Genomic DNA, 24,575 nt, shown 5'->3' with positions numbered 1-24,575 from the left:
TCACTAATCTTCTCACGCCAAAGTGAAACACAGATTACAACATGAGATTAACCTCTTAATCTCAACATAAGTAATATCCCTATTACTTACATGAGCCTAAGCAATGCATCCATTGCCCACTATACTAACCCTCAATGATTAATATAGACTTTTGACCGTAAGACACCAAGTTACCTCTAACTATGTTCTTACAAGACTCAAACAAAGTTTTCAAACATTTCTAACAAGAGTGAAACGAATCCTTCAAGTTAAGCTCAATACAAACATTCAAGAAGAACAATAGGTACGGAAATCACTTCTTCTGTTGATTAGGTCCTTGTTGTATCTGTTTTCGTTCTTGAGTTCTTCCTTGAAGATGGCCTTCTCTTTTTAAGCTTGTGAGTTTTGTTTGCCAAATATTGAGTTTGTGTTTTGGAGAAGACACTATACAAAAAAGACACAAACTCCTTGGGACCGCTTATTCACTGAGAGTTTGTCTCTCTAGAAGGACGTGCATCTACCACATCAGAGGTGGCAACTTTTCTGACAGTTGTCTTGTCGTCCTTTCACATATGTAGACTTGCAGGGACCAGGTCCCTTGCAAATTTTTCTTGGTGAGTTCTTGATAAGACTTGATGGCTCTCACACCTTTTGAATGAATGAATTAATTTATTATTTGTCATGTTGACTAAGTCAACCATAAAGAGTTATTGACCGTTGGACAAACAACCTCATTCATTCTGATAGGTGTAGTACGCTGATGCCTCACCAACCTCTGACATGACAGCTTTCTAGTTGTACACCATTATAAATCTAGACGAGAGAACTCTGCCAGGGACCGGGTCCCTGCATTTGTAAGACACTAAGATAGACAATTTCGTCTGCTCTTATTGTTGGTTCAGTACACTGCACTTTTCACCTACCACCTGACATGACAGCTTTACAGTTGTACCACATTTTGAATCTAGATGAGAGCACTCGGGACCAGGTCTTTGCATTTGCGAGGATCATCAAAACACCTAGAAAAATATCATTTCCCCCTTTTTATGATGACACACAAATATTCCTCACACTGAGTTTATTCATTCATTTCCCCTTCCAGCAGTCTCAATAACAATGATTTGGTTATTTGTTAGATTCCTAAGTTTGTTAAATCATCAAAACTTAATATCAGCTCCAAACTAATAGTAAAATCATCAAAACTTAATATAAGCTCCAAACTAATTGTACCTATATGTTCATTGTCTTTGATGATGGTTACATTTTGAGAATCTTGCATTTTGGTCTTTGATGAGTTACTGAACTATTGGTATCTTATACCCCATCTGTAGTTTTTGTAATGCAAAATGGGTACTCCCAACAACGATACAAGATCCCCTTTACTGAGAGTTAGCAAGATTTTTCTCATGTAATACTTGATCACTATATGTTTTGAATACAGGTCATTGCTCCATTTGTGTCTACCTGGTGTTGGCATTCCTGTAGTGGTTTTCTCCTTGTAGCAACCGACATTCTATGCTTAATTTGTTTCTGCATAAACTGGTTACTCTTTTGGGTTTCTGTCAAGCCATATGGGAAAATATTAGCAACAAAAACTTCTCAGTTGAAGATTTTCACTTTCTTGGATGAAATTAGTTCCAGAACAATTGTTCTCTTGTCAAGAGAGAGGAAATGTGGTCATAATCTCCAGGAAATTTCACACCATGCCATCGTACTCTCAGGTAAAAGTCACTTGGTTTGTAGGCCTTGTCGTATGAATTCCACCAATTCAGGGTCCTTATCAAGTTGATTTATATAGTGGTCTAGGAGTAGGAGCTTGGATAGAACAATACCAAATAGGGAATGATGTAGAATCCCATCAAAGAAATGATGATATATCTTATTTGCAAAACTCCTGATCAAGCTCGGGATCTTCTCTAAAATGGGAAGATCTAGGATAGACGGCCAACCTCCTGGAGAGAGCGATGTGGATAGACCAGGTAAGTAGGAATGCAGCTCCGTGGACCGTTTGTCGAGTCTGAAAAGTGGTATCACACTCTTCCCAAAGCATCAATACAAAACTCTCGCGTCATACAACTCCATCCCAGAAGCAAGATCTTCCCTTTACTTTGAACAACGCCCCCTAAACTTTAATGATTTTGTGTTGAACCGGATGTCCATCTTTGAACTTCCCATTCGATGAGACGCAGGTTTAGTAGTTTTCATTTTCTAGTCCACGCCTAACCTCGTTAGAAAGTGGAGTTGGCTAGTTATTGGAATATCTTTTACATCACCATCCACCCGTGGTCGTCCGTCCCTAATTTGCCAGTCGACAAAATCTCTGAGATTGACCAGCCAACTAGGTTGGTTTGACTATTCTTTTTTATTTAAAATTAGTCTGCTATCTGTGTGAGTCACTTTCTTCTAGGCTCCGCTAGACAACACAATTTAGCGCAGACAAAAAATACTAGGTGATTCTTCCCATCTTACCTAGCATTGGTGGACAGAGTTACCTGATACCCATTGTTGATGGGAGGTGCTAGGTATCCATGGAATGAGTCGAGGTGCATGAAAGTTGGTCTGACGCCGCTGACATAAAAAATAAATATAAAATACTACTTGAAAAAAGGATTGTAATGTAGTGTCCTAGTCGGAAAGAGAGTCTAACGTAATATCCATAATAAGGTCTCAATATAATATTGTAGATACACAATTCAATAATATTTTTCTCTATTTTCTCTCATATGGTATCGAAGCTTCTACGATCCTGGTAGAGAATCAAAGAGTTTCCACTACTGCAGGCGTCCATGACCAATATATGGTACCGATCTGAGTAGTGGTTATGTTAAAAAAACAAGGGCCAATGATATATGCATGAATCCCATATTCAGTGGAAGAGAACTCAGCCAGAGAGATCACCGTGCGTCAATTTCTGGCGACTTTCTAGAGAAGGGGTTTTGCCCCTAGATCAGTTAGTTGGAGTATAACATGTCCCATCAACAAGGAGATTATGCTGATTATGTAGAAGATGAATATGAATTGAAAGAACTAGATGAGTTTATTGATGAGTTCCAAGGCATAGACTTAGGTGTCTTTTCATTTCGATGTAGATGACTTGCAAGGCATAGACTTGGATGAATTTGATTTAGATGTAGAAGAGTTCCTAGGCGTAGACTTAGGTAGCTTTGATTCATATGTAGATGAGTTTGAGTAATGAATAAAAAATGCAAGATATTTCAGATGTTGAGGTAAGGAAGGGCAATGATATTGAAGGGATCCACTGGGAAAGGGCTACCATAACCAGGTAGACAACTAGGCAAAGAAGACTATAATGCTTTCAGAACTGTGAAAAAAATTCCTCAATATGGTGAGACATCAAAAAAGACGTGCAAAATCACAAAGAAAAATAGTTTATACTATGATTCCAGATAGACTGCTAGATCCATTAAATCAATGTTCTCCCCCCCCCCCCCCCCCGCCCGTTGAGGAATTTGGTCTAGGCAACTTCTAAGCGTGATGCATACCTATTGTCTTGTTTTTCTATCATTTATTGGTCATCATTGACCTACGTGAAAATTGAAATTATCAATTTATCAGGGCATGTAGCACGACTCGAGAATCATTCATAAAATCTTTAAGTGGGATTTATGAAGACTTGAGTAAGAACTCTTGCTGTGAAATATTAGTCGCTTATTACTGGTGGATTGCAAGGAGAACTTATTATCAAGTAGTTAGATAAGCCTAGAGTTTGATTTTGTTCTCGCCGGCATTTGTCGATGATTTCATTACCACTGCTATTCTGATTAACAACAGTGCTAGTGCGACACTTTATTTTATATCTTCAAATAATGATTCAGGAGTTAAAGATTTCGATTTGGATCAATTTAAACTGTCTAACCATTTCCATTTTTCCCAGCCAGTGAATCATACATCACTCAGCCGTGATGGAAATATCTAACTCCAGGATGTCATCACTGGCTAGGGAAACTGGAAACGGTTCGACAGTTGAAATTTCTCCAAATCAAAATCTATAACTCAAGAATTATTATTTTAAATTATCAAATGAAGTGCACCACTAGCAGTGTTGTTAATCTCAATAACAGTGGGTAATTTTATCATCATCATACGTCGGGGAGAAGAAAAGCAAACTCCAGGCTTACCTAACTACTTGATGATAAGTTCTCTTTACAATCCACCACCAACAAGCAACTTATCTTTCACACCAGAAATACTTACTCGAGTCTTCGTAAATCCATCTGAAAGGCTTTCGAGATGTTTCTTGAGTGGTGCTACATGCCCAGATAAATTAAGAATTTTAATTTTTTATGCAGGACAATGGTGACCAATTAGAGAAAAATGAGGCATCAAGTACACATAATGTTTAGAAGGTGCCCAGACTGCATTCCTTAGTAGGGGTGAGAGAACGTTGATGTAATGGATCTTGCATTCCATCTGAAATCATAGTATAATCTGTCTTTCTTTATGGTTTTGAACTCCTTTTATGATGTATCACAAGATTAAGGAAAATTTTGATAGTTCCGATAGCGTTGCAGTCTTCTTTTCCTAGTTGTCTTCCTGGCTATGGTAACCCTTTCCCACATGATCCATTCAATATCTTTGCCCTTCCTTACCTTAGCAACCGAAATATCTTACATTCTTTTATTCATGTACTCATACTCTTCTACATCCAAATCAAATCCACCTAAATCTATGCCTAGGAACTCATATACATCAAAATCAAAGTTATCCAAGTCTATCTTGCAACTCATCTTCAGCCGAATCACAGCCACCCAAGTTTATGCCTTGGAACTCATCAATCAAATCTTCTAGCTCTTCCATTTCATATTCATCTACTACATATTCAACATCATCTCCTAGTTGATGGGACATGTTACACTCCAATTAATGATCTTGGGGTGAAAATTTAGGGTCTTTGTTTTTTTCCTTTTGATCGTTATAGGTTTTTTGGTTTACTGCAGGAATGGAAAGGCTATTTCTCCTTTGTGTGCACATGTGAACTACTCATTTGCATCAGCCTGGCATCTTGATGGCCTAACATTTGCAACTGGGAACCAAGATAAAACGTGTAGTATATGGGATATTCGAAACTTGTCCAAGTCAGTCACTACTATCAAGGGGAGCCTTGGAGCTATTCGATCAATCTACTACATATCTGATGGAAGATTTATGGGAATGGCAGAGCTTGTATAATTTATCCACATTTTAAAAGTAATATGTGGATATAAGGTTGAAAAAGAAATTGATTTCTTCGATGAGATATGAGAAGTGTCTCTTAGTTCTATTGTAGAGTCCCTTATCATTGGCATGTGGAATCACACATTTAGTAGCCTCCTTGAGTTTGGGTGACCATACAACTATTCATACCTTCATGCAATAATACGAGCACACTGAAGGTAGAATTTGATTATATATAGGTTCATATTTGTTTTATCATGCTATTTGAAAGCTAGACGATCTCTAGTCATTTGAACGATAAAACAGAGTGTGGTATCCTTTATAGCATAGGCCACTTACTTGGAGAAGGATTACTATATAAAATCCTATGAACTAAAGGGTCTGACCTAGCGTTAAATGAAGTGGTTGAGAACCCTAGGCCCCAGGTTCAAAACTCAGTAGAGACAAAAAATCACTAGGTGATTCTTTTTATCTGTCTTAGCCTTGGTGGAAAGAGTAGGTGGTAGTTATCCCGTGAATTTAGTCGAGGTGTACGAAAGGTAGTCCTAACACCAGATCATAAAATAAAATAATAAAGACAAAATCCTACTTGAAAAAGGATTGTACTGTAGCGCCCTAGTCGAAATAGAAATTTGATGTAAAATCTATAATAGGGTCTTAATGTAATTATGTAGAAACATAATTCAATAATATTTTCTCCAATATTTCTCACATTATATTATAGATTCTACGATCCTGGTAGAGAATAAAAAACCTTCCACTGCTGGCACACGGTTATGACCAATATATGTTACCCATCTGTCCAATGGTTATGTTAACAAAACTAGAGCCAATGATATATGCATGAACCCCATATTCAGGGGAAGCAAACGCAACCAGACAGATCACCGTGCGTCAATTTCTGAAGACTTTCTAGGGTAGGGTGCTTGTTTTTACTATGATTTCCACATTTTACCATTAAAAAATGTTGACAAATTCTACTAGCTCTACCTCACACATAAATCAATCATCAGACATGTAGCAGATTGACTAAATAGCTCCAAGGTTACCCTTCAAAGTAGTGACTGACTTGGATAAGTTTTCGAATATCCCATATTCTACACATTTATATTGGTTCCCACTTGCAAATGTAAGGCCATCAGATGCCATGCTGATTCAAATGAGTAGTCCACATGTCCACACAAAGTATAAATAACTTCTCCAATTTTGGAGTCAACCAAAAAACCTATCGTGATCAACATGCGAAAAATAGGCACCCTAAATTTTTGCACCAAGATAATTAATTGCAGTGTAACATGTGCCATCAATAAGTAGATGATGATGATTACATAGTAGTAGAATACAAAATAGAAGAACTAGATGATTTTATTGATGCGTTCTAGGGCGTGGACTTGGGTGGGTTTGATTAGGATGTAGATGAGTTGCAAGGCATTGACTTTGAATGACTTTAATTTGGATATAGATGATTTCCAAAGCGTACGTAGACTTAGGTGGCTTTAATTAGGATGTAGATGAGTATGAATACATGATAAAAGAATCCAAGATGTTAAGAAGTCCCACATCAGTAGAGGGATGGAAAATTGGTCTCTTTATATGGACTTGGACAGACCTCCCCTCATGAGCAAGCTTTTGGGGTTGAGTTAGGCCCAAGTATCATATCTTTACATGGTATCAAAGCCAGATCTATCCCAATTTGTTGTTCTCTGATGTTGGGCCCTCATTTAGAAGTGTTCACGCTCCAGTTGAGGTCTGCGCATGGTGGGAGTGTTAAGAAGTACCACATCGGTAGAGGGATGGAAAATTTGTCTCCTTATATGGATTTGGGCATTCCTCCTCTCATGCCTTAGTTTTGGGGCTGAGTTAGGCTTAGGTATCTTATCTTTACATAAGATATTTTGGCTGTCGAGGTAAGGAAGGGAAAAGATATTCAAGGGATCCCATAGGAAAGGGTTACCATAACCAGGGAGACAAGTAGGAAAATAAGACTAGAACACTATCAGAACTATGAAAATATTCGTCAATCTAGTGAGACATCAGAAAAGGAGTGAAAAACCACAAAGAAAGATGGTTTATACTATGATTTCAGATGGAGTGCAAGATCCATTACATCAACATTCTCTCTTCCCCAACTGAGGAATTTAGGTATGGGAATATTCTAATCATGATGTGTACCTAATGTCACATTTTTCTATCATTCATTGGTCATCATTGACCAGTGCAAAAACTAAAATTGTCATGTAGCGTTACTCGAGAAACATCTTGAAAGCATTTTAGAGGGATTTACAGAGACCCGAGTAAGCTCTGTAACTGTGAAAAGTAAGTTTCTAGTGGATTGCAAAGAGAACTAATCTTCAAGTACATAGATAATCCTAGAGTCTGCTTTTGTTTTCGGTTGACATATGACGATGAGGCCATTTTCACTGCTATTAAGACTACTAACATTGTCAGTGGTGCACTTCATTTTATAGCTTCAAATAATAATTCTATAGTTAGAGATTTTGATTTGGAGAAATTTGAATTGTCTAAATATATCTAGTTCCCCTAGTCAGTGATGCCATCCTAGAGTTAGAGATTGCCATCAAGGCTGAGTGACGTATGATTCACCAGCTAGGGAAAATGAAATGGTTAGACAGTTGAAATTTCTTGAAATCAAAGTCTCTAACTCTAGAATCATAATTTGAAGCTATTAAATGAAGTGCACCACTGGCAGTGTTATTAATCTCAATAGAAGTGGTAATGTCATCATCGACATATGTTGGCATGAATAAAAGAAAACTCAAGTCTTATCTAAATACTTGATGATAAGTTGTCAATGCAATCCACTAGTAACAAACAATTTATCTTTCATAGCAAGAGTTCTTACTCATGTCTCCTTAAATACCTCTAAAAAACTTTCAGGATGATTCTCTAGTGGCGCTACATCCCGTGATAAATTGAGAATTTCAATTTTTGCACATGTCAATGATGACCAATCAGTGATAGAAAAATGAGACATCAGGTATACATCATGCTTAGAAGGCGCCCAAACCAAATTTCTCAGCTAGGGTAAGAGAGCGTTGATGTAATAGATCTTGCATTCAATCTAAAATCATAGTGTAAATCTTCTTTGTTTATGGTTTTGCAATCCTTTTCTCATATCTCACCAGATTGAGGAATATTTTCATATTTTTTATAGCGTTGTAGTCTTTTTTGCCTAGTTGTCTCCCTGGTTATGGTAACCCTTTCCTTGGAGATCCCTTGAATACCTTTGTCATTCGCTACCTCAACAACCAAAATATCTTGCATTCTTTTATTCATGTAGTCATACTCATGTACATTTGAATCAAAGTCACCTAAGTCTATGCATAGAAACTCATCTATATCCAAATCAAAGTCATCCAAGTCTATACCTTGCGACTCATCTACATCTGAATCAAAGCCACCCAAGTCTACGCGTTAGAACTAATCAATTAATTCATCTAGTTCTTTAATTTCATTTCATATTAATTTGCTATGTAATCGACATCATCTTCTTGTTGATGGTACATGTTACACTCCAACTAAATGATCTTGAGATGGAAATTTAGGGTGTTTGTTTTTTCCATGTTGTTTGCGATAGGTTTTTTTATTAACTCCAGGAATATAAAGGTTGTTTCTCCTTTATGTAGACATGTGGACTACTCATTTGCATTATCGTGACGTCCTGATAGACTAACGTCTGCAAATGAGAACCAGAATAAAACATGTCTAAGTTAGTCTCTACTTCGAAGGGTAACCTTGAAGCTTTCGGTCAATCTTCTAGGCGTGTGATGACATATTTATGAGTATGGCTGAGCTTGTAGAAATTTTTTACATTTTTTTTGTAAAATGTGGATATGGGTGGAGTAAGAAAATGATTTCTCTGGTGAGATATCATGAGTGTCCTTTAGTCCTGATAGACAGTCCATATCATTGGCGTGTGGAATCACATATTTAGTAGCCTCCTTGAGTTTGGGCGATGACACAACTATTCATATCTTGATACAATATTATGAGCACTCTGAGGGTAGAAGTGGATTATATTTAGGTTCATATTTTTTTATCTTGCTATTTGTAATGTAGACTAGCTCCGTCATTTGAATGATAAAACTGAGTGTGGTCTCATTTATAGCATAGGCCACCTACTTGGAAAAAGATTAGTATATAAAATCCTATTTGATATCCTAGGGTGAAGACGAGTGGTCAATGAAGTGGTTGAGAATCCTACGTTTTAGGGTCAAAACTCAACGAAGACAAAAACACTAGTTGATTCTTTCCATCTGTCCTAGCCTTGGTGAACAGAGTAACCTGATACTTGTTGCTAGGGAGGTGGTAGGTCTGTTGTAAATTTAGTCGAGGTGCATGAAAGATGATCCGATCATCACATTCATAAAATAAAAATAAAAATATATAATCCTACTTGGAAAAGAATAGTATTGTAGTTTCCTAGTCGAGAAAGGAATCTAATGTAGTTTCTATAGATATGATCTAAATGTAATAATGTAGATACGCAATTCAATAATAATTCTCGAATTGTAATGGACCTTTTACAATCCGAGTAGAGAATCAAATAGCTATCGTTGCTGGCAGGCGACTATGACAATATATGCCACCCAGTTGGCCAATGGTTATATTAATAAAAGTAGATCCAATGGTATATGCATGAACCCCATATTTAAGGGAAGAAAACTCAGCCAGACAGAGCAATGTGCGTCAATTTTCGGTGACTTTCTAGGGTAGCGTGATTATTTGTACTATGATTTCATATGGAATGCAAGATCCTTTATATCAACATTTCCTCACCCCCCAACTGAGGAATTTTGTCGAGGCATCTTCTGATGTCTCATTTTTCTATTATTCACTAGTAATCATGAACCTGCACAAAAATAGTAATTGTCCATTTATCAAGGCAGGTAGCGTCACTCGAGAAACACCATGAAAGCCTTTAAGAGGGATTTACGGAGACTCGAGTAATTATTCTTGTTATGAAAGATAAGTTTCTTGTTGTTGGTAGATTAAAAGAAGAACTAATCGTCAAGTATTTAGATAATCTTGGAGATTGCTTATGTTCTTGACCAACGTATAACGATTATGCCATTGCCACTACTATTAAGATTAACAACACTATTAGTGGTGCACTCTATTTTATAACATCAAATAATGATTCTAGAGTTAGAGTTTTCGATTTGGGGAAATCTCAACTATCTAATCATTTCCAATTTCCCTGGTCAGTGATGCCATCCTGGAGTTAGAGATTGTCATCAGGGCTGAGTGATCTATGATTCACTGGCTCGGGAAAATTGAAATGGTTAGACAATTAAAATTTCTTGAAATCAAAATTTCTAACTCTAGAATCATTATTTAAAGCTATAAAATGAAGTGCACCTCTGGCATATTTTTTAATCTCAATAGCAGTGGTAATGACATCCTTGACTTAGGTCGATGAGAACAAAAGAAAACTCCAAGCTTATCTAAATAATTGACAATAAGTTCTCCTTGCAATCCCCTAGTAAAAAGCAACTTATCTTTCACAGCAAGAGTGCTTACTAGGGTCTCCGTAAATCCCTCTAAAAGGATTTCAATATTTTTCTAGAGTGGTGCTACATGCCTTGATAAATTGAGAATATCAATTTTCACCAAGTCAATGTTGACCAATGAATTTCAAAGAAATGAGACATCAGGTACACATCATGCTTCGAAGGTGCCCAAACCAACTTCCTCAATTGGGTGTGAGAGGAAGTTAGTGTAACAGATGACTGAAAAAATTAGACATCATGTACACATCATGGTTAAAAGGTGTCCAAACCAAATTCCTCAGCTGGGGATGAGAGGACGTTGATGTTATAAATCTTCCATTCCATTTGAAATCATAGTTTAAATTACCTTTCTTTGTGGTTTTGAACTCCTTTTCGGTTGTCTAACCAGTGTGAGGAATATTTTCATAGTTCTGATAGCGTTGTAGTTTTCTTTGCCTAGTTGTCTCCCTGGTTATGGGAACCCTTTCTAGGGGATCCCTTTAATATCTTTGTCCTTCCTTACCTCTATAGCCAAGATATCTTACATTCTTTTATTCATGTAATCGTACTCATCTACATCTGAATCAAAGCCACCTAAGCCTACCTTTAAGAGCTCATCTACATCCAAATCAAATTCATCCAAGTCTATGCCTTGCAACTCATCTAAAACCGAATCAAAGCCACCCAAGTCTACCCCTTGGAACTCATCAACAAAATAATCTAGTTCTTCCATTTCATATTCATCTTCTATGTATAAAGTTCATCTCTTTGTTGATACGATATATTACACTCCAACTTCATCTCATTTGCATCAACGTGGCATCCCGATGATGGCCTAATGTTTGCAATTTGAACCAGGATAAAATGTGCAAAATATGGGATATTCAGAACTTGTCCAAGTTAGTCACTACTTTAATGAGTAACCTTGGAGCTTGTCAGTTAATCTGTTACACGTCTAATGATAGATTTATGGGTATGGAAGAACCTGTAGAATTTATCTATATTTTTCTATAAAAATATCACTACAAAAAAAATCAGCGTTTAGTGACGGATTTTTAGCAACAAACATATTTTCATTGCTATATAACGATGGATTAGCAACGGATTTATAATTACGTCGCTATAAAAACTAAAATTAAATTAACCCCATATATATTGATGGCCTAGTGACGAAATAACAATTCGTTGCAAAAATTTGGCGCCAATTTTACGCCCCATAAATTTAGCTACAAAATTAGCAACAAAAGGATGGCGATATAATTAATTACAATATAGCGACGAAATTAGCAACGAAATATCCATTGCTCGACGTTTTAGTATATATAAACTCTTGTATGATATTTCTCATAAGATATTTATTTATATTTCTAGCTTTATATTATTTCCTAACAATTTTAGCAACATTTGGCAGAAAGCACAATCTACAAGCAGCAACGAGAGACACAATGCAACGTGGAGCTTTATCTAAGCAGTGAACTGGGCAATTTGTTGTGAAAGTTTAGCTTTTCAACAAAGGTCATAGGTCTACCTTGAACTCTGCTCGACTCCAATCTCGAATACTCTCCTCGATCACAATATCCAATAACATCATAATTCAATATTGGAGCAATTTTTGTTAGCTCCCGACTACCTTGTTTACAAAATTCTCTACCTCATCAGTTATCCAATGCTCATATTTTCTCATACACTCCCAAGGTCGTATTTGTTGGTTGGGACAAAATTGGCTACTATGTCAACTTTTTGCCCAAAAACTCTTACATCGTCTTTGGTCAAAGAGGGACAAGCTGTTGACACAGAATTTCGACCATCCTTCATTTTTTATTTTTTTTTTGAGCTTTTAAATTAATAACGTATCAAATATTCTTTTTTCACAACTATTTTACTACTACAACTATTTATCTACTAAAATTATATGTTTTATTATCGAAATTACTATTATCACTTTTTACACCTTCTTTTCTTAAGAAAACTATTTGTTGTCACTTTATTTCAAGTTTCGTACTTATTAAACTAATTATAAATCCTTCTTTTATATTTGTATATTTTATATTAGCGTAAATTTGTAATACTGATATTTTTATTATGTAAATTATTAGTTGTATTTTTTTAACATATATTGTATCAGTTACTCTCTCCGTCCCATTTTATGTGGCACTTTTCGGATTTCAAGATTCAAACAAGTCTATCTTTGACCTTAATATTTTCATAGATATTTTAAACATTTTGAATTATCAATTATTGTGACTTATAGTACTTTTTACATAGTTTATAAATATATAAATTTCATTTCAAAAAATTTGAAGATTCCATGCACAAATTGTCGGTCAAATTAAACTTAAACTGTTTGACTCTCAAAAAATAAAAAGTTCCACATAAATTGGGACAGAGGGAGTATTAAGTAAGAAGCCCAACATAATTTAAAAGAAGAAAGGCAAATAGGCCCAACTTCGGCCCAAATCCCTATGTGCAGCCCAAATCCAAATCTGCCCAAGTTAAGATAGAAACCCTTCATTTTTCTGATCAAGAGACTTCTGCGATTTGGACAGAGTAAGTTCAGAGATGAATTTTGAATTCAAAATGACTAATTTGATTCTTGAAATCCCGCTAAAACTTGAGCCAAGAACCCAAATTCATTCCTATAAATACCAACATTTTGCATTCGAGTTACGGAAGTATTTTTGGGATTCTCTATAGCAGCCTTGGTATTTATTTTTAAGAAAATAAGCTTTTCTCCCCCCCCCCCCCCCCCCAAAATAACCTTTTCCCCCCCCCCCCCCCACCCAAAGTTCAAATCTGTTGAAGTTGGAATATAATCTTGTGTCTATAATGCACGTATGATTGCTTCATATTTGGCTGCTTCGAGTTTGGTTAAAAAATCGTCATGTATCTTATCTGATGCTTGCATTTTAATTTGTATCCCGGAATGTATTTTGTGGCGTGACTTTATTTGGCTCTATTCTTGACTTATTCAATATCTATTAAAGTTGAATTGTCTTACTAATCTCTTTAATCTTTCTTTACTTGCATGAACTTTGGAGCAAAAATGGACTCCGAATGTGCCAAAATGCAATCTCATGGACTCGCTACCATTATACCCGCATATGGACTCTATATCTTTGACTATCTGGAATAGTAAGCAAAACGAGTGAAACTCACTTGGAGTCGCCTATGTCTATTTATATCTTTAACATTTATTTGTTTTTATTGATTTTTCTTGACATGATGAACTTACGTATGTGATTTAAATGTGTTTTTAGTTTTTCTTTTCATTCGGGATAATCGACATAGGAAAAATGATCACGTTTAAATCTAATTACTTAGTTAGCCACAAACTAATTATCGATAGGGGTATTCACGGGTTGGTTGGATCGGTTATTGGTCAAAATCAAAACCAAACCAATTTAATCAGTTTTAAAATTATCAAAACCAAACCAAACGAAACCAAATATAGTATATATTTATCAGTTTGGTTGTTATCTGTTCGGTTCGATTTGGTTTGGTTAATCTTTTATTAACCATAGACAAAAATAGAAGACACAATTCATTCAAAATGTGAAAAAAGTGACAACAATCCATTTAAAACCAAAATAGTTAGAGTGACTGACATTACAGAACTTTCAATAATTGAATTTACTATGAATAAAGCTTCAAAATTCATTATTTTGTCCTAGAAGAAAGAGAGAGTAATATTTTCAATCTTATAAAGAATTGTCAGACACACTCATATATATAAAACCAATAAGATAAATATTCTCACCTTATGCATTTTTTCTTTCATAAGTAAATTATAAATAATTTTTGATGAAAAACATACCAGATCTTTAAAATTGTTTATAAAAATAATATATTATGTATGTATAATAATAAAATATATGTATATAATTTGTCGGTTCAATTCGGTTATTTCTTCGGTTTTTTTCGAACAAAACCATAACCAACCCATATGCTATCGATTTTTAAAAATCTAAAACCAAACCACACCTAACCCAAATAAAAATCGGTTTGGTTTAGTTTTTCGGTTTGGATCGGTTTTTATCCAAACCTTGAACACCCCTAAATATCGATAAACTATCTATCATATGTGAGCTTTTCCTTTTTTGTAAGAAATCTAGCATTTATTTAAGCTCAATTTGATTTTTTTTTTAAAGAAGCATTTTTGGGGTCATAATTTAGATTTTGTACTGTGTTTTTATAGCCATGACTTCAGAGACTAATAAAATTATTTTAAGCAAATGACTTTTTTATTTTCTTCTTTTCAAGTTTTTGTCATTCTATTTCAATCAATTTTCAAATGTAGAATGCTTTTCAAGGTGCAAACAAATTTTAAGACATGTGCATTAACTTCGTATACTGAAACCATTCTTTTAGTATGCATTTTTCGTACCAAATTTTGTACAAACAATTGTCGTTTTAAACAAGTGATTATCTATTGTTTTCAAAAAATTAAAATACAAGTAAATTCTTTCCAAATATAAAAGAGTTTTTCATATGTTAAAATGTTTTCCACTCATGGTTTTTTGCAAATTCTTTAGCATTATATTTTAGTTTAATTAATTAACCTAAGTTTGGCCGGTTAACTATTTTTTAACGGATCTTAAAGGATGTCTTACCCCTTCCCTTTAAGATAAATTAGAACCCTTACCTAGAATCATATAAGGTTAAGTAGACCTTAATGTAGAGTTAATATAGAATAACTTTAGTAAAATAGGTATCATAATTTACCTTCACATGATTAGGTGCCGACTCTTTAAAATAGCATTAAGAATCACAATATGTTGTACACCGTTTGGACCTCGAGTTAAAATGGGGTATTACACCGATTATACCCTTTGGCAACAAGGTGAACCTTATAAACCTAACTATCTAAACCATTTTTGACCGCATAAATTCAACGACAACCAATAGTAGATTTACCTACAGGAAATGGGACTAGCTCTCAAGTACCACACGTATGTAAAGTAGACATGGCATCAATCATCGTCTACCTCCCTTCAAAATGAGAAAGTATTTCACCTATAGTCTTAGGGATAAAAATAGAGGACAAATGATACAAAGGCATAGTGGGGTGATGATAAATGATGATAACTCAAGTAAGCATAATATGGGTTAGTATTTCAAGTGGATTGTATACCTTTTTGAAATGCAATCGGTTGGCTAGGAGGAGGCAAGTCCGCAGTAGCAACATTGTTTGACGCATGGCATAATTCACCGGAGAATAGTGCAAGATGCGAATTATGATGATAAGTCAGGAGTGATGGTACTACAAGTAGAGATGTAGAAGTAACTGTAGGTCCCTCAAAAGTTGGTACAGGTAAGAACTGAGAGGTAGGAGTAAGATCTCAGAGACATCAGGATGATTAGAAGATGTATAGTAAGGTTGTGATATAAAGAATGTGACATTGTCCTACATAAGGTATCGACGAAGATATGGTAAATAGAAACAATACCCTTTTTTGAACTCGAGAGTAACCAAGAAAGACACATTTAAGAGTACGAAGGTCTAACTTATCTTTCCTTGGGGTTAGGCTAGGTTATGAACAAGGTATCTGCTCCCAAGGATATGAGGGAGAATAAAGTAGAGATGTAACTGAGAAAATAGTATAAAGCCTGAAATATAAAGCCAACTTTAAACTATGACATCAAAAAATCTTATTTATTCAAATCATTTTAAATTTTGTATGTCATGTATATGTATGATTTCACACCAGCTATGAAGATATTATATGCCTAACTGTAACGACCTGATTCCGTCGTTAGAGAAAAGCCAATGGGGAAAGAATTGGGGCCAAAAAACCTTTTCATAGTAAATAGAGATTTCCTAGCCTAGTCCAGATTTGGACGAATTTGGAGTCAGTGAGGTTTAGGGAAATCTGGTAACAATCAATTGACTTATTTATGATTTTGATTCCATGATTGGTGAGATAAGTCGTTAAGGAATCTGTATGACTTTACGGAATTGAATTCGAGTGAGTAGAACTCCCGGAATCGATCTTAGCATGAACGGTATTTTCTGAGGGTCGTTGGTTAAAGGTGTGTTGTCAAATGGGGGTCTTGGATTTATTAAAATAGCTTACCATTTCGTACAAGCGGGTGTGGCTGTGGTTTTTGTCGCTCTGGCGTGGCCGCTGTAGTGGGGTGAGGGCCACCGTGGCGGGCCAGACGTGACTTAAAGTCGTAAATAAACCCCAAAATGACATTATTCTGCACTTTTCAATTTTTAGATCTAAGGAACAAACCCATTATTGACAGTTTTCCACCATTATTGAGGCTAAAGGTAAGATTTTAACTCCCCGAATCCATTTTTTGATCTGTAGAACGTAATCTAATGGGTAATGATCGATGGGGGAGGGTTTTGATCTAGAATCTATGGTGGAAACAACCCTATTTTGGATACTTGGGATCATAGGTATGATCTAGGGTTCATAGAATTGTTAGCAATTCGGGTAATTAGTAATTGTTTATTGATTTTCGTATTATATTGATTGTTTGTAGACCAAGAACAAGCGGAACGAATCCGAAAGGGGAAGAATCAAGATTCTTAGTGTTTCAATGCTTGTTTCGAGGTAGTGATGGTTTTGATTCTATGATTGTGTGATTTATGTTTGTTCTTGCTTCATTATGATACATGTATTTATATGAATGTTGCATTATTGATCAAACTTACTGTAAATGAGATAGATGAATGATGGTTACCATGAAATCATGACTTAAATGTATGATCTTGAGGATATACTTGTGATTGTGATTGTGGTGTGTTCAATGGATCGGTTGCCACGTTCCGGCATAACTAACTTGGATCGGTTGCCATGTTCCGGCATAATTATGGGATCGGTTGCCACGTTCCGGCATAATCATTAGATAGGGTACCACGTTCCGGTATGCTAACTATGAGAGGACCATTAAATTGTGTTGTGTATCTACTTGCGATGAGTTCGTTCATATCTAATGATGATTGATATTGGAAGACGATATGTTGCTCTAAATTGATATAACTGTGATATGTGAGAATCGTGGAGTGGTTCATTGTTCGTATGTGTTGATGATATTATATATGTTCATATGTGCATGTGATTATATTGTTGTATTGGCTAATGTATGTTACACTTATTGGGATAGCCGTGTGATCCTACTAGTACACTATGGTTGTGTACTGATACTGCACTTGCTCTTTCTTTGTTGAGTACAGGGCATCTTCAGGTGGCTATTGATAGACCTCAGCTAGGTGACTATTGAGCGTGACCGGATTCAAGGGTGAGCCAGTTCTTTCAGGCTGTCATGGATCTTTCTTGTTTAAGTCCACTCTTTTCGGACTCAGACTATTTGTTTAAGGTGTTTGTTTAGTTTCGGGGTTGTACCTCTTATTCTTAGACTTGTCGTTAGTAGAGTTTTGGTACATTGACTTTTCAGGTTCTAGGGGTTGAATTTCGCATTAGTTTGTATTAGTTGTTTGTTAAAAACCTTGGAGTTTATGGGGACTCCACTTTTATAGTCATTTAAACATGCTTTCGTATCTTTAAATGCCTTAGTTTTCATAAGGTTTGTTAGTTTGGGTTGTACTAATGGTTCTCCACCGGAGGTTTTAGTGTGGATGCCAATCACGATGGTCTGGGACGTGACAAAGTTGGTATCAGAGCCCTAGGTTCGTTGATCTCATTGTACCAAAATGAGTCTAGTAGAGTCTTGCGGAATGGTACGATGACGTCCGTACTTTTCTTCGACAGGCTATAGGACTTTAGGAAAAACTTACTTATTTCTACTCTTTCGTGCTATGACTTGAATCCAATTGGTATCTGAGTGATACAAATTGGTATCTTTCCTCCTTCACTCTATGGTTCGAGCTAGAGCAACAACAACGGTAACACCATCACTAGCAAGAGAGGATGTGTATAGAATACCGACAATTGAATAGGCTCACCATTCTGAACAAGTATCCATTGCCTCAGATTGATGACCTTTTTGACCAATTACAAGGTGCATCAGTTTTCTCTAAGATTGATTTAAGGTCTGGTTAGCATCAGTTAAAGGTTGAGACGGTTAAGAATTGGGTTTGACCAAGTTCTATGATTGAATTAGCAGTTTTGTGGGGCTCGCTAGCTGCTATTGTCGCTAGTGGTATGAGTTGAGTCCAATTGGTATCTCCCGATTCCAATTGATATCTTAACGAAGTGAACTAGATGCCTTAGTCCTGACTGAAGGGACACAAGCAAGTTAATTGGAACTAAGAAGGTTCCAATTGGAATTTGGCCTTAGGGGTTGTATAAGGCATATCATCTATGGAATGAACTAATTAAAGAATTTGGACTTATCTGCAAGTTGTAACTTCTTGAGTGTCGTGAAACTTGTTGTGAAAAGAAAGTCATCATAAGATTAGGTGCAAGGGTCTAGATAAATTACGATGTGGTTCGTAAGTGAGAAATCTGGACGTGCGTTGCGACCAACTAATAACTGTGTGAGAGTCTAGGTGTATCCTAGGGATATGTGTGTGGTAGTGTTAAAACGATGTAAAAGGATTCTAAAGTGCGTACTTCGGTGGGTTGACTGGGAGGTAGACAATGATTGTCCTAGCTAAAGGAATTTTCTTAAATGCCTAGTTATAGCCAAAAAATCTAGGTGAAATATAGAAGAGAGAGGAACCCCATAAATTCTTAGCAGGGGTTCTGTTTCCGTCAAAGCTGCTGCGGTGGGATATTTTCACCAGCGCGAGACCGCCAGTGAGGGATTTCTCCCACCATAGCAGGACAAGGCGAGACAAAATCTTAGCCCTGTCTCCCCTATTTTCCCCTAGTCACAATTATGGACCCTGAATCCTACCCAAACTAACCCCCGCGATATAATTTAGTGTTCAACAACCGAATATAAGTTATAAGGTGTGTTAAAATTGTGGAGAACCTAGGCATATAAGGAGGAAATCAGCGAGGTCGTGGAGGCCGGGGAAATGGTAATGCAGGTAGAGGAGTAGTAAAACCAGGCGATGAGGTTGCCCGTCAAGACGACAGGGTTCAGTTATATGCATTTTTGGGCAAGATAGAGTTTGAGGTGTGGATCCAGTGGTCACTAGTGCTACTCTTGTTTGTTCCCAGATGGCTATTGTTTTGTGTGATCTGGGTTCTACTTATTCGTACGTGTTAGTTCAATTGCCTTGGAATTTGATATGGTTTGTGATATACTTAATGCCCCCATCCTTGTTTCTACCCCAGTTAAATAGTCAGCCATAGTCACCCTTGTATATCGTGTTTGACCTGTTTTGTTTAGGGATTTTCAGACTTGGGTTGATTTGTCTATGTTGGATATGACTGACTTGATATAATCTTAGGCATTACTTGGTTGTTCCCCTATTATACCGAGCTTACTTGTAATACTAAGTCGGTAACTCTAGAGATCCCCGATTGGGAAAGATTAGAGTGGGAAGGGGTGTACAAGCCTAAGCTAGATAATATCATATCCTCCATTCGGGCTAGGAAACTGGTAGGGTAGGGTTGTTTGGATTATTTGGCTCATGTTTGGGATGTTGAGGTTGAGTCTCCCTCTATTCAGTCTGTTCCTGTGGTGTCTGAGTCTAAGGAAGTGTTTCTTACGGATTTCCCTGGTATGCCTCCAGATAGAGATAAAGATTTCTGCATTGACTTGGAAACTGACAATCGCCCCATTTCTATCCCTCCGTATTATATGGCTCCGACAGAATTAAAAGTACTTAAGGCTCGAATCCAAGGGCTTTTTGATAAAGGTTTCATCCGTCCTAGTATTTCCCTGTGGGGTGCTCCTGTCTTGTTTGTTAAGAAGAAGGAAGTTAGTATGAGGACTGGTAATTTTATCTGAAGCCATAAAGGAGTGGATCGATACCGGAATGACAAACGTATGGATAAAGAAAATTCCATTGAGTATACTTGGGTGAAGGAAGTTGAAGTATTTTAGTGAGAAAGTGCGTATAAATTGGGTTAGTCCTTTGAATTTGATGAGTATACGTGAGTTTGAGGTGTCTTCTGGATGAAAGGTTGACTTTGTAGTGATAGTCAAGGCTGACTGAGCGTAATGGTAATAAGAGTTCATGATAGATTGAGACGGGATGCAACTATATAATAAAGTTGTTAGTTAAGCAAATTTGTGTATGGTAATTACGACTTGCGAGTATCTAAGGTTGTGGTTTTATAATATTTGGTGAGTACCGTGGTTGTATGGAAAATTATAAGAGATGGTAGGACACCACTCGAATAGAATGTTAAAGAGCTAGAGTTATAATGAAGGAAAATATAGTAGAATGTAGTACAACCTTTAGAGAGAGGCGAGAGCAAGAATATTTTATTTGATTCTTAAGGCTAAAGATTTATCTTTATAGGAGTAGATAATTGGGTTCAGAGACGAGTAATTTCATTTATTTTGTTGTGGCTATGGTAATAGTGTCACAAGTCTGTCGGACTGGTTAAAAACTATCGAAAAAGACTTGAGAAAGGAGTGTGCAGACATTACCTTGAGTGTGATGACAAGTGTTTGGTTTTGTTTTTGAGTCTAGTAATGAGTATGATTGAAATTTTAGTGAAATATATGGTAAGATCGATGGAGATGTGATCAATGATAAACGGAGATCCATGAATTCATAAAAATCTTCAAGGTACAAGCTAATGTTGATAGAAAAGGGATTGTGTTAAATGGTGGAAATTACAATTCAGATTTTTCATTGTGAGTCTACACTTGTGGTGATGTATTTTGTCAAGGTATGAATTGACAAGGTGAGAAATGATCAATTGTATCCGGTATTGAGCATTTGAAAGGACTTACACCTAGGGTGAGTCGTAAGTTTACTACTATTGATTTTTAAGTACCTAAGAAAGGTTTCATTTTTAAAAGTGTTGGTTTGTAATAAGGTAAAAGGTTGGAGTGTTTATGATGGTTGTTAGTGTTGTAAGTATGATTCACTAGCTATGCTCTAGTGTGTTTTCACTTTTGTGGGTGGATCCCTAGTGGTGGATCAGGGGTACCAAATCCTGCGATGTTCTCTTGGTTGAGTGGGAAGATTGGGAAGATTTGCTTATTTCGAATGACATAACTGGTGTTGTCTTGGAGTTGTTAAAGTATTTTAGTGGTTCTACATGCACCACCTTGCTTATGAGAATTTATAGAAGAGTTACCATGCGTATTTGTGGCTGTCCGGCAATCTTAATATTTCATCTTGTCATTGAGGTCATGTATCGATTATGTGTGGTTGAATGTGGGGCTTATTGAATCCAATTCTATTGTTCTTAAGAGGTAATCTACAATTACTAATTCTAGCATTTCGATAGTGTTGTTGGAGGGTTTGTATGCTTGGGCATATCTCTCGATGAGTATTTGATATCTAAAGATCAAATTTTTATAACTTAAACTCATGGGAAATTGGGTTGTGAGATGGAGATGTTGATAAGAACTATGATTGTTTGGGTATTATGATTGTGTGTTGGTTGGTTCAGGTTCACCTCTAATTTGTCGAGTTTGGATTTAGGATTTTATCATGGTTGTGTGAGAAAGGATTCGTCTTGATGTTTGTGTCAAAGTCCTTGATAACATGTTGCAGACATGTGTACGATCAACTTTGGTGGTTATAGGCAATAGATTTCATTGTAGTTAAGTTTACATACAATAATATTTATCGCTCGAGTATTGAGATCACTTCATTGAGGCATTGTATGGGAGGATGTGTAGGTGTTCAATTGGTTGGTTCGAGGTTGAAGATGTGAAACCTTTGAGAGTTGATTTGGTGAAAGATGTTAAGGGTAAGGTGAGAAGTATCCAATCTAAGCTTCTAGCAACCCAGAGTCGACAGAAAAAGTATGTGGGACAAGTAGCTCCAGTAATTCAACGATTTAGATCCAGTCTTTCCTAGTTGATCACTCGGGGACGAGTGATGGGTAAATTAGTATCTATTGTAACGACCTGATTCTGTCGTTAGAGAACAGCTAATAGAGAAAGAATTGGGGACAAAAAACTTTTTCGCAGTAACTTGAGATTTCCTAGCCTAGTCCAAATTTAGAAGAATTTGGAGTCAGTGAGGTCTAGGGAAATCTGGTAATAATCGGTTGACTTATTTATGATTTTGATTTCATGAGTGGTTAGATAAGTCATTTAGGAATTTGTACAACTTTACGGAATTGAATTTGGGTGAGTAGAACTCCCGGAATCGATCTTAGCGTGAACGGTATTTCCTGAGTGTCGTTGGTTAAAGGTGTGTTTTGAAATGGGTGTCTTGGATTATTAAAATAGCTCACTATTTCGTGCAAGCCGCTGTGGCGGTGGTTTTGGTTGCTCTGGCGGGGCAGCAGTAGCGGGGTGAAGGCCGTTGTGGCGTGCCAGACGCTATTTAAAGTCGTAAATAAACCCCAAAATGACATTATTCTGCACTTTTTGATTTTTAAAGCTAAGAAACGAACCCCAGGCGATTCTTGACAGTTTTACCCTATTCTTGAGGCTAAAGGTAAAATTTTAACTCCCTGAATCCGTTTTTTATCCGTAGAACGTAATCTAATGGGTAATTATCAATGGGGGAGGGTTTTGATCTAAAATCTATGGTGGAAACAACCCTATTTTGGATACTTGGGATCATGGATATGATCTAGGATTCTTAAAATTGTTAGAAATTTGGGTAATGAGTGATTATTTATTGATTTCCGTATTATATTGATTGTTTGTAGACCAAGAACAAGCGGAACGAATCTAGAAGGGGAAGGACCAAAATTCTTAGGGTTTCAAGCTTGTTTTGAGGTAGGTGATGGTTGTGATTCTATGATTGTGTGATGTATTGATGCTTATCGTGACCAACGACACTATCTTACGGTATGGATGTCTACGATCGTCGATAATATAGTAACCCAACCAGGGTTGGGGTCGTGTCCCAAGGGACCGGTTTTGAGAATTGATAGAAAAATAGAATTGACATTCTATCTAGTCATAGCTAAAGACATTGTAAATTAAAGGGGGTGACACAAAAGTGTCAATTATCAAAGGGGGTTTTGTAAGAAGTACTGAAACAACAAAATAAACAAGAAAATCAAGTATGGGGAAAGGTTCTTGGGATGTGACCGCAATATAAGTTGAGATAAATTGTTGGGTACATGCTTTCAATAGGAAATTTGCAAAATAATAGTGACTAGACTAAGCTTTAAATGGAAATAAGTTCCCTCTCGGGCAACTTACCCCATGTCAAATGCGTTCCTCTCAGACACCCATTTGCCGCATAAAGACCAGCCTACGCCTTACCCCACTCACTCTCTCGAGCTGAGCGTTAGGATATGGGACTAGGGCTCACCCTCTCGGGCTGAACCTCATGTCGACCCACTCCTTAGGCCATCAGTCTAGTAGTTTTGGTTTCGCGACCTCCCTCTTGGGCTAGCCGAAAATACATGGGTGGCTTTGTATTTGCAACTACAAACCCTTTAGATTAAACCACAACCACTAATTGAAATCACTATTAAAATACATCTAGCCTATCAGCAAGTCAAGACCCAACAAGAATTATCAACCCATATTTGCTAAATCACACCCCCAAGAATGGGGGTTTTTTAGCCACTCATCAAGGAATAAGAAATTATACCTAACATGATAATGAAAATCAACTGGGTATAAGAAATTAAACCTTAAATTAAGCTAAGGAAAATGAATAGAGAAGACCCACTTCCAACTTGGGGAAGAAGAACTCCTTTCTTCAAGTCTCCACAAAACCCTCTCCAAACTTGAGAGAAAAATATCAGCTAAAGTATGTTCTAAAGTAAAAATAATAATAATAATAATTGTTCCACCCTAAGACTAAAATTCTAACTAGTATTTATAGTTTTCACAAATTGTGCTGCGGAGGATTGTTCGGCAACATTAGTCGAGATCGCCGATGAACTCGACGATCCGCCTTTTGGTCAGCTCATCGCCTTCAGTGTTTTGCCTTTAGCA

General features: G+C 36.6%; 2 pseudogenes; one reads left to right on the top strand and one right to left on the bottom strand.

Annotated features, from left to right (window-relative positions):
* The first annotated feature begins 1,900 nt into the window (after positions 1-1,900).
* Positions 1,901-7,690, top strand: LOC107061837 (uncharacterized; annotated as a pseudogene).
* A 2,759-nt stretch (positions 7,691-10,449) lies between these two features.
* LOC102604431 (uncharacterized) lies at positions 10,450-11,522 on the bottom strand (annotated as a pseudogene).
* Positions 11,523-24,575: the final 13,053 nt, after the last annotated feature.

This window comes from Solanum tuberosum, unplaced genomic scaffold (assembly GCF_000226075.1).
Source record: "Solanum tuberosum cultivar DM 1-3 516 R44 unplaced genomic scaffold, SolTub_3.0 scf00171, whole genome shotgun sequence".
NCBI classification, from domain to species: Eukaryota; Viridiplantae; Streptophyta; class Magnoliopsida; order Solanales; family Solanaceae; genus Solanum; species Solanum tuberosum.
The sequence above is the reverse complement of the archived record's forward strand: the minus strand, read 5'-3'. Positions and strand labels throughout refer to the sequence as shown.